This window comes from Adiantum capillus-veneris, chromosome 15 (genome assembly GCF_014529385.1).
Source record: "Adiantum capillus-veneris isolate H3 chromosome 15, ASM1452938v2, whole genome shotgun sequence".
Taxonomy (NCBI): domain Eukaryota; kingdom Viridiplantae; phylum Streptophyta; class Polypodiopsida; order Polypodiales; family Pteridaceae; genus Adiantum; species Adiantum capillus-veneris.
The window spans coordinates 39,442,640-39,454,645 of NC_140945.1; the positions used below are offsets into that span (position 1 = coordinate 39,442,640).

A 12,006-nucleotide genomic window follows, 5' to 3' on the forward strand; every position below is an offset into this window, starting at 1 on the left:
TTTGTATCTATGTGTAACGACCTTTCTTGTGGATACATGCGATGATAAAAGAGTGCTAAGAACACAAGATCATCAGTGGCGTGTATTTATGATATGCAATCGAGGACGTTTGCGATTTCAAGAGGGGGTGTGTCAAGAGGACGTGGCATCTTTTAACTATGTCACGAGGACGTGGCGACTGCTAATCTTAGTTGTTGGTTTCTTTCCAATGATTTTTGTTTTATTTTTAAGACCCTCTTTTTGGAGTTACAAATGGTCGGACAATGTATGGTCACTGTGAACGGTAGTTTCAACCGAACACGAGAAGTTGGTCGGCACTGGAATTCGTATAGTAAGAGGATGTCTAGGCTCAGTTCAAAATCATGTAGGGCCCCCCGTGGCACTTGGCAAGTTGGTGGATACTAGGAAGTGAACTCAATAAAGGCGGCCACCAAAGGAAAGTACCAGACAGTTGGGCCACATTGCTTTTTTGGATGTGGTCCCAATGGGGATAGATGGTCAGAAGACGAGTGGGAGCCCAATGGAAGCATCTCCTAAAAATTAGGGAACCGCTATTTTGGGCCATGAAATCTATTCGTGTCATTACCTTCGGAATGACAAGGGGAACATTTAAAAACTCTGCTGCAAAGTCAACTGGGCAACCAATCGGAAGATTTTTAAGCGGCAACCCCGAAACGGGAAATTGCTTGTAAACGTGCCAAGTGGCACAAAATGGTGCACTTTCCTCTTGCAGAAAAATGGGCACTGATTTTTAAGCTGGGGGAGTGCTCATTTGTTGCCTGCCACATGTTAAGAGCTGTTGATTGCAAGCTTTCCCTCTCATGTACAGTGTGGTAGACGTGTCCTGCACACCCCACACTGCTCTCTCTCTTCCCTACGTGCAGTAATGTGATGCCCCACAAGAGGGCTCTTCATTTGACTCATATACAGCTATGTGGTTACATGCGTTTTTGCTGAGGCAAGAGCCTCCTTGAGCAGGAATAGGAGTAGCTGACTGCTGCTCCAAAAGCAGACACCGGTGAGGGTGATAACCTCACCATATAGGTGCGATTTCAGCAATGGTCATGCGCTGTGTTTTTCAGCCATACGGACACCATAACCCTTGGGAATAGTGCCCCACTGTTAGAGGACAGTTCGGGGACTGTTTAGGGCTGAAAACAAGGCAGAAACCATACGGACGCCAGAACCCTTGGGAATAGTGCCCACTGTTAGAGGACAGTTCGGGGACGGTTTAGGGTGAATTTACTGTTTTAAGCAGAAATCAAAGGGTTTATGCCAGTGGCAGTGAGTTCCAGCAGGGGGATTGGTTTCGGGCAAGTTTTGGGGCTGTTATGCTGCCGAAATTTTGCCAAAACAGGTGGTGTCTAGCTAGATACAAGTAAAGAATTCCCAGGACTCTACTTTGTAATTTACCCTCCTAAAGTATAAAGAAATACTGAGAGGGGAGCCAATTTTGGGGCCTGCAGGTTGTCGGCGTTGCTCGGAGCATTCTAGCTTTCGAGCCGTGTGTGTACTTAAAGTGTTCAGTCCCGTTGCAGGTTACCTTTGCAAAGTGCTCTGTGTGTGTGTGTCTAAAGTAAAGAATTTCGGGTGAAAGCCAAAGCCTACCGCCCCACGAGCCGGTTTCAGCTACCAAGGTATCAAAGAGCCAGAGCTTTGTTCGGGGTTCCTGGAGCTGAACCTGCGAACACATCCTCTCCACGCTCTGGTCAGTCTACTCTCTGCTGCTCTCTTAAAAGAAGACCTTGGACAAGTGAAGACTGCCCCAGATAAGTGTGCATCTGTGTACTCCACACTCTATTGACCATAAGTGAATGTAGGTGATGATCTCCTGATCCGCTGCGGTGTGGTGTTAAACACCATAACCTTGGTTTTACCAAGGTTTACAAACAATCCACTATCTTCCCAAAACTATGTAATGTATCCAAATGTCGTTGCATACCCTCTAGTGAGTCAGAGATCAACACAATATCATCAGCATATAACAATGGAATCCATGTCCTTGCTAGTTGAGTACCTCTATCACCCTCTCTGTCAATGTAATCGGAAACCTCATCTATATACAAGCCAAATAGAGTAGGAGACAATGGAAAACCTTGTTTCACTCCAATAGTTGAGTGAACTAAATCAAATATCCCCTCTAGAGTGCATACGCCGTACATGTGCACCACTAATCTTTATAGAGCCATGATTCCCCAAATCAACTCAATCGGCACTCCCATCTCCTGTAGTTTGCACATCAATCTTTTTTTTTCCCCCGAGAAAAAGATCTTTCTATTAGTTAATGGAACTGCCCATAGGGCTACAACCACCTCTACTAGAGAGGGCTACAACAATCATGAGGGGAGACTCTCCCAATGAAAAAACAGCATATGTACAATGAGGCTAAATCAAGAGATGGGAGGAGGGAAAAGCCACACAGGTGGACGGTAGTGCCATCTGAGCCCACCCTCGACAATGGTGAAGAAACGCCCAAGGCGCCAAAGTTGAAGGAAAGCCTCTCTACGCTCCCGCATGTGGTCGGAGCTGCCCTGGAGTCTCTCGAACAGATCCCTATGAGTATGGATCAGCTCTAGCCAAAGATCTTGCACTATCTCTGGTGGTGGTACGGGGCGAGTCTCAAAGATGCGGAAGCAGCGGGCCCGCCAGATGAACCAAAGTGTCAGGCCGCAGATGAGCTCCCAACACTCCTCTCTCTCACAGCACCACTCCTGTGGAGTAAGCTCTGTAGCAGGCTGGAGTGTAGGTCGACCCCCCTAGATCACTATCATCCTGCTCGTGCAGGATAGCTCAAACTGTAGTGCAAGGCCCGTGAGAGTGGACCAAGCAGCTGCCCCCCAAGTGTATTGTCGTGCTTTGGAAAAAGCTGGCATCAACCGAAGGACCCGAAGCCAAACCTGATGTGCCATAGGAAAATCCAAAAGACAATGATACTGACTCTCCACAGGGTGGCCACTAGCTGCACATGCTGTCGAGAGACCACTATGTACAAGCCAACTCCCCACTGCTGTAGCCCTGTGTGACTCGCCGCGGCTCTTTGGCGTCCCACAACCTCGCCCAAAAAGCTGACAAGAACTCAGCTGTGAGACCCTCCTCCTGCCAATGAGGTGCTGCAACAGGACAAGACTCTCTCCGTGCTGCCAGTATGTGACGTCCCAGTCGAACAGTGTATTGAAAGAAAGGGACGCCTGGATGGTCTTATGAGGTGAAAGGGTCCCGCAAAAACCACTCTCCAGGATCCCACTGCCAAGCCTACAACCTCCAGTGGCCAGTCTCAAGAGCTGTTGGGTCAGGATCTATGACACAAGTCCTCCCACAGATGCCCACAACTCCAATCCTGTGAAAACAAAACTCTGCAACCTGTGGGGCCTCAGCTGACACTCGGTGTAAACGACCCTCACTCTGTGGCTTGAAAAACAGGGAAGGTACAGTCTTTGAACAAGCCCGAACTGCGATGAGGACCTCCAATAGCGTGAAGGCCCCCATCCATCTAGGCGCTGCTGACTCGAGAGGTGTGAGCCACTCAACTGGTACTGCCTCTTGATGTCCTGACACATTCTCTACACTCCTCTCATGCCCTGTAACTACATGCTCTGGAGCTCCTCTAACAAGCCTAAGAACTGTAACCAGTCACCCAAGGTGCGAGCTGGACCCTCTGCCATGGGACCCCAAGAAACAAGAGGCCTACTACCAACCAAGTGGCCTCTCTGAGTGCTAACCATGGGGTTCCAAACAAGGGGCTGTCGCAAATGCTCCTCCATGCAAGTAGGCTAGTGCTGCTCCAAGCCTCTCCTCGGATGCTCCCAAGAGCGGAGCAGACTCACAGCAAAACAGTCCTCCAGTCTCCTGCTCAGGCCAACCCTGCACATCTCTCTAAAAATCCATCTGGTCGAAGGTCTCCAAGGGCCTCTAGCTTGAGGCACTCTAGCACTAAGCCGCTGAAGCAAAAACTCCTTCCAAGGCTCCTTTCCTGGAAGCAATCCTCTGACAACAAACTCCTCAAAGAAGGGCTCTGCTCTACTGTGCTGGGTCTATGATCCCCAACCCCCCCTGAGAACAAGGAAGAGGGATGACCTGCCAAGCCACTTTGGCCCGGGCTATCTGAGTCTCGTGCCCTGACCAAAGGAAATTCCTAATGAGCCTCTCTACCTGGCTGATGTAGGAACTCGAGAAAATCAAACAAGATGTGATGTACCACATAGTAGCCAACAACACCTGGTTGGCCACTACCACTCTGCCTGCCAGAGAGAGTCATGCGGAGCTCCAATGTAGCAGCTTCCTCCTTGATGGACAGAAGGAGGGGAGTAATCTACTGCTCAAGAGACAAGTCCAAACCAACCTGACAACCCAAAGTACCGAACTGCAGTCCCTAGGGAAATCCACCTGAAACCCTCACCTAGCAACCAATCAGGTGTAGGAGAACTACCGACCGAGAAAGCCACTCTCTTTCTTCCAGTTGATCAGTGCACCTGATGCACGGCAAAAGGTCTCAAGAGCCTGCTCACACCTGTGAAGGTTGTGGCCTCCTAGCCCTCCAAGTACAAAGCTGAGTCATCTGCAAACTCAACATTCAGTAACTCGTCGCCCCGAATAGGGAGTGCTAAACCTCATAGACCAACCTGCTGTGAAACCAAAAATCTGCTCATCGTCTCAGCATAGAACAGAAAGAGTAAGGGAGCCCTGTCTGACCGAACGTGTGAGCATGAAGTGATCTCCTCTACCACCTGCCAAAAGTACCTGACGGTGGGCCCGTCTATACTAAGCTGACACACCTCTAATCCAAGCATCTGAGAAGCCTATCCTGCATAGAGTGCCCTCCAAAAAGTCCCAGTCAACTCTATCATAGGCCTTCTCAAAATCGACAAGCAATATCACCAGATCCTCACCACGAAGGCGAGCGAGGGTAGAAGCCTCCTAGAACGTAAAAATGTTGTCAAGGATACTACGCTTCCTGACAAAACCAGTTTGTGTCCCATGTATAATGATCTCAAGAAGTGGCTGAATCCTCAAACTTAGAGCCTTGGCAAGAATTATGTAGGCTGAGTAATGGATGATAGTGGGCCACCACTGTCGAATCTCATCCAAGGAGCCACCCTCCTTGGGAATGAGGTAGATCATACCCTCACTCATGCTGTCATCCATCTCTCCTGTGTGCAGGATGTATTGAAAAGCGCTACAGAGATTTGAGCCAAGCAAGTCCCAATACTCTAAGAAAAAACTGGGAGTTAAACCATCCTCTCCTGGACAGCTATCACGGGGAAGTTCCCCGAGGGCCACATGAAGCTCCTCTAGCTGAAGAGGCAGCTCAAGCCTCTGGCGCATCTCCTCAGCCACAAGACAAGGGATGTGTGCCCAAACCTGCTCTCTGCATGCATCGTGACTCTCTAACTGAGGCTCTGCTAAAAGTAGGTGAGGGTAAACGTCAGTAGCAACTGCTCGCATGTCCTCACACTCTAAAGCAACTGACCCGTCGGGCCTCCTCAACTGGCTGACCTTAGCATGCGTATGTAGGGATCCCACGGTCTCAAAGAAAGCCCCTGTCACTGTCACCCACCTGGGTCCACTGAGATGCTTGTCGATGGAAAGCAAACTCATGGCACCTCTCGTCTGTGCTGGCAAGCTCCTGGCAAGCTTGCTGCAACTACTCCTGCAACCAAGGACTGTCTGGATGCTGCGAGTCCAGCAAGACCCTCTCAAGGATGCGTAGCATCGTGCTCCCCCTCTTCTGCCTATCAGTCACTGTGAGGATCACTGGTGCATGGTCCGAAAAAGTCCCAGCCAAAATGCCAACATTCCCACCCAAGTCACAGAAGTGATCACTAGTGTAGAAGCGATCTATCCGAGATAGATTCACTCCTCCCACTCTACGGTCCACCGAACGAGATAAGGCCAGGTTGTCAGGTGGCCTCACAAGGCTAGAATGTTGCCACACATCTGACACCCGCAGTCATACATAACCTCTCCCAAGTTGCCAACTCATCTCCATGCACGGTAGTATGGCTACCTCCAATCCTGTCACCTGGGTCCTCAAACATGTTGAAGTCTCCCCCAATGCAACATTGCTTTGCCTGCGGCAGAGACTCTACAATGTCCTACCTGGCACCAATCCCTGCCCACAATGGCCTGCTGCAGAGAGTCCGCAATGGCCATACATACCCCACCCTAAATGGCTCGAGGTCTAAAAGCAGCTGACAAAAACGTCTCATAGCAACCACGCAAAATCTGACCACAGCGTCGAATGCGGCTCTCACAAAGATGATGCTCCTGTAGCATAAGAATGTCAATCTCACCACCCACAAGGCTTGACCCCTCTGACGCTGAAACGGGGTCCTCCTAATCCATGCACATTCCATGGGATGATCCTCATGGAGTCAGTGGGAGAAAACAGATGATGCCACAGTAGCCAACCTCGCTATCTTTGAAGCCGGTTTGGATGGAAAGTAATCCGCATCCAAACGATCTCTAGACAAGCGTGAAAGGAGAGACTGTCCCGCCTAGGCCCAAGTGAAGTGTGCAGTCCGAAGGGTACATCCTTTGTCCACCAGAGCAATAACACGTTGATCAAAACTCTGGAAAGTACTTGTAATCCATGTATAGAGAGCATGCGTAAACGGAATTTGAACATTACCCGGCGCGTCATCACGTTGCACATCCGAGCTAGAGGAATCCATGACAACGCGCATGAAAAACTAGAAGTTTCACGCGCGAAACTGGGCCTTTTCTACACTTTTCGGTCGCGAAAAGTTGAACTCCGAAGAGCGCCGCGCGAACGCGTATGCGTCTGAAGGCAAGCAGGTGACAGCGGAAGCGGAGCGCAGGAATGCAAGCAGGTGAGAGAGAGAAGGCTCGGGAGAGAAGCAGAGAGCTTAAAAGTGGATTCTGTGCAAACTTTTAAGTCCTTGTACGTTTTTTGTAATAACCTGCAGGTTTCATTCTAACTCCTTAAAAAAATCAAAGTGCCCGTGCCCACACTTAAAAGTCACTTTGGCATGTTTTAATAAAGGGCACTTAATAAATTAAGTGCTAGGGTAAAACTCCAACGCAGGCCTTAAAAAAAAATCGAGCGCTGCTTTGCTGTATGGATGCCGCGTGGAGAGAAAGCGGGAAACAACTACACGTGCCTGCTCGTGCCCAGCACGCAAAAGACGTGCCAATTTGGAGCCAACGTGGAGCAACAGCGCATCCTCTCACCCGCTCTCCCCTGCTACCTCAAACTGCGCAAGCAAAGAGAGGTAAATTTCTCTCTCTCTCTCTCTCTCTCTCTCTCTCTCTCTCTCTCTCTCTCTCTCTCTCTGTGTGTGTGTGTGTGTGTGTGGAGGAGCTTACTACTATACTGACACAGACACTACATGATGCAGCAGCAGAGGCATACCCACATACCCAGCCTGAGCAGAGACGTCGTTCGGGGAGCATGCCCCAAAACAGTTGGTATGATGAGGAATGCTGGGACACTAGACTAGACTTCAGAGGGAGGTGATTTTGGGGGACATCACTCACAGGCAGTCACAGACTGACTTCCCACGCCTAGTGCGGCGGAAGACGAGGGCATTTTTGGCTCGCCTAGAGCAGGATCTATACCAGCTATTCTTGAGTTAGGACTCACGTTAGGCATGGAGGCTCTTTCATGAGCACTCCCCCCCCCCCCTGCCATCACTTCTATAGAGGCCTGGGGCTAGTATGCATCATCTCTGTACACAGTTCCTGAGCAATCCCCCCCTTCCGGACCCCCCGATCCATGCCCACACACATGTGCTTTTTTCACCCGCTGAGATGGTGAGGAAGGCCATTGACAGGATGAGGACTGGGAGAGCATATGATCATCATGGCTTAGTGGCTGAGCATTTCATGCATGCCAGAGATTTACTAGCAGAGCTTCTAGCAGTTATGTTTAACCGTGCCATGTGTGAGGGCTTGCCTGATACTTGAAGCCTATCTACTATTGTTCCTACCTTCAAGTCGAGAGACCCTATGGAGCCTGGGAACTATCGCACTATCATGATTGGACACACATTGGCACGGTTGTATGCATCTATTCTTGAGCAGCAGTTGAGTAGATGGGCAGAGAGGGAGGGGATACGTAGAGCCGGGCAGGCAGGTTTCAGGAGAGGTTTTTCTACTCTTGACCATATCTTGACACTCAAAGCCATCATTGAGGAGGGCAGATCGCGTGGGAGATGGATCTATTGTAGCTTTGTGCATTTCCGCAAAGCATTTGACACAGTGCCCAAAGCTAGATTGATGCGCAGATTACAGCAGATGGGAGTACCCACAGAGCTCATTTGGGGGGTCATGGCATTATACAGGTCAGTAGTGGGGCATGTATGCACCATAGAGGGTCTATCCACACCGGTTTACTCCACTATTGGGGTGAAGCAGGGATGCCCGCTCCCTCCTACTCTATTTGATATGTATGTAGATGAGGTTTCTAACTACACTGAGAGAGATGGTGATAGAGGTGCACAGTTGGCAGGGACATGGATTCCACTATTGTTATATGCTGATGATATTGTGTTGATCTCCGACTCTCCGGAGGGGATGCAACGTCACTTGGATGGTTTTTGCATAGGTTTGCCTAGGAAAGTGGTTTGTCCGTCAACCTTGGTAAAACCAAGGTCATGGTATTTAATACCACCCCACAGTGGATCAGGAGGTCAGCGCCCGCCTTCACATACGGCCAGGAGAAGGTGGAGTATACAAATGCTTACACTTACCTTTGAGTGGTTTTTAGTGGGCCAACATTTTAGTGGTTTTTAGTGGGCCAGTATACAAATGCTTACACTTACCTTGGATGTGTTCACAGGTTCAGTTTCAGGAGCCTCGGACGAAGCTTTGGCTCTTTGACACTTTGATGGCTTCTGCATTGCTTTATAGAGCTGAGATTTGGGGACCTTCACTGGATCATCACGGGAGGACAGGCCGCAGTGATGGATGGGGGGACATGGAGAACCCTCTCGTCTCTATGATCTCGCGGCTCATTAGAGCCAAGGCTTCAGTACCACGTGCTATTGTACGAGCAGAGCTAGCTGCCCCCCCACTGGTGGTTGAGGCGCTCACTTGATCTGTCTCCTTCATACACCGCATGTGGGAACTTCCTAGAGACAGATATGCACGCCTTGCACTTGAGTCCTCTCGATAGTTAGCCATGCAGGGAGATATAGCATGCTGGTATGGGGAGATGACATCATAGTTTCAGGCGCATGGGTTCAACATAGACAAATTGCCTCCCTTCCAATACTCACCGGATGCGCCCTCTTTGACTCTTACACAGTCCGAGATCCAGGCTCATTCGCAGACTTGACTCAGCTAGACACCAAGAGGACATGGATACAACCAGCACAGGAGTTGGGCATGAAGATGGCTTTCTACAGAGAGCATCTCCTCCAGCTTACAGAGGATGGTTTTGTGACAAGGCCCAGATACATGGACACCCACTTGTCTCATGGGATACGATGTGCTATTGGCCAGATACACACATCTTCACACTAGCTGCGGATCGTGACTGGGAGATACAGCGGAGTATCAGCAGAGGCCAGGACATGCCCCCTGTGTGACATCGAGCCTGAGATACAGTTGCACTACACATGCCACTGCCCCGTCTACTACGAGATACGAGGCCGCTTCCATTGCTTGTTCAGAGAGGGCTTTGGACCATTCTCTACAGTCATGCAGTACGAGGATCAGAGATGCCTGGGTTTGTTTTTGCTCGAGCTGCGCAGACACAGAGAGAGCCTGATGAGAGGAGAGGCTAGCCAATCTCAGAGACAGATCACAGACTTCTTTAGAGCTGCCACTGGACACCCGGAGGAGTTACTACCACAGCAGAGCTCGTCGCTTTACAACAGAGGCATACTGATCAACCGAGAGACTGAGCTGGGGAGATCCAGACGCCCACGACTGCGGAGGACTACACAGCATCGACGGAGGTTGCATCAGAGGATTCGGGTCACTTTGGCTCGACATGCACGACGCCCGGTCAGACTACTCACCATGGAGGAGATTGATGAGATCCGCCAGCGACCGATGCTGGATCTCCTGTGATCTAGCTATCCCAGCTAGCTATTTAGCTGCTTAGTCCATACCTAACAGTTTAGGATTCCATAGATTTTATTTTGTCATTCTGTCATTTTGTTACTCTAACTTTGTATCAGATCCACCACATAGTAACTTTCTGGTATCATAGTCACTTTGGCCTTTTGAAGACGTTAATATAACATTTCATTTCATTCTCTCTCTCTCTCTCTCTCTCTCTCTCTCTCTCACTTAAGAGTCTACAGAGATTGACCGATGCTCTCTCTCTTTTTTTTCCTCTGTTAAGTGTGGTTTTAATACAAAAACCAGTAGAAGCAAAAACAGAGTACTCAAAATGAATAATTTGCCAATCAAAATCGGCAAATAAATAAGTGAAAGCCTGATTTTCATCACGAAATCAGTAAAACTCAGCAATATATCACCTGCATACAGACGCATGAGGAGGCATGAGAAGGAAATAACCAATTGAGTAATTATTTCATTAAAAATTACATGAAACAATGATTATCCGACTCGAACCAGTCTATAGGTGTGCACACATTCCATCGTGCAGCCAAGCCGGCTCTGATACCATGAAACGAACGCAAGGAGTGGATCTCCCGGCTACACAGACCGCCTATAGACACGCGTCGGACGAACCACCCGACCATAGCCACCATCCGACAGCTCCCCTGTGCTGGCCAACGTCTGAGGACGTAGGCGTGCACCTGTAAGACCGGGCGTCCCATACCACCCGGCCTCACCTCCTCGAGGTGGCCTCGCGCACTCCTAGTCTCGTGGGCTAACCACTAGCACTCTACCAGTGGGGGTCGATAACATGCAAATGAGGCCTTGGACTCACTTTTATAATAATGGCCGGGCACACCTGCCGTGTTCACACTACGTCCGCCCGGACACTGGACGCCCATCGCGACGACGTCTAGGCTAGATCCCCTCTCCTAAGAGCGGGACATAACATGGTGCCTTCAATTCGAAGCACTATCTACCCTCTCACAGTTGCACCACGAATGCGACCTTGCGTATGCAATGTATGTTTTCTCTACACTCAAGGTGCACCGTTCTACCCTGATTGACACATCGTGCAATTCCAAGAGCGAGAGGAGAATACTTCTTGTTCTTCTATTGACACCCCTTTTTGAGACTCCAAGACTTGCTAAGAATTGTGCCTTGGGTCCTCCAAGAGTTATGACAAATCCATATCGAAAACCTTGTAATAAAAATCCTGTAATAACTATGTCAGGTCACCTTCAATTGGAACCTCTTAAAAACATGCAGAACACAAACGTTAGTGCATGCACATCCTCGTGCACCACATGCTCCACGAATCCAGCCAATACGAGACTCCAACCCTTGTCTTGGGCTATATGCCAATTCAGCCAGATGCCCATAAAATCTCTCCAACATTGGATTGCATCCTGTACAGTCAAATGCGTACAAAGATAGTTATACAGGAGTCATGACCACTCTAATGGCTCTCTCCAAGGATGCAGGTCAGATGAATAGGCTCACAATGATACCATTACCATATCCCCTAAGCTTACCTAGTCTATGCACCAGCTCTGCGTTGCAGAAGCTTGTTGACATGGCACCACAAGCTAGTGTGCACATGGTAAACCTTGGGCTGGATTCCCAACTTCCCGGTTGGACTAAAAGTTACTCCCCCAGAGAGATAATATAAACACAAGTTACTGCCTCAGCACAAAGATCATATCCCATAGGCAGTTGTTTTGGTGATCTAAGCTATCAACATCTGCACAGATCAAAACCAAGCACAGGCTCTTTATCAACATAACGACCTGACTAGTTAAAGAACAAAGAAGATGCAAAAACTGTGCAACTGTAGCTACCAAGCATTATAAAGATACATCTGAACCATTGGCTGAAACTTTGACAATATTAGAATGCCAACAATCTGAGAATGTGTTTTGTGGTGACCCCTATTACCAAAGCGTATCAACCCATGGTCAGATCGAAACA

At 49.2% G+C, this 12,006-nt stretch overlaps 1 protein-coding gene across 3 annotated transcripts in view; it reads right to left on the bottom strand.

Annotated features, from left to right (window-relative positions):
- FAS4 (RNA helicase family protein) overlaps nt 1–12,006 on the bottom strand; it is a 185,634-nt gene that overhangs the window by 27,706 nt on the left and 145,922 nt on the right. The gene's annotated exons all lie outside the window — the stretch shown is intronic.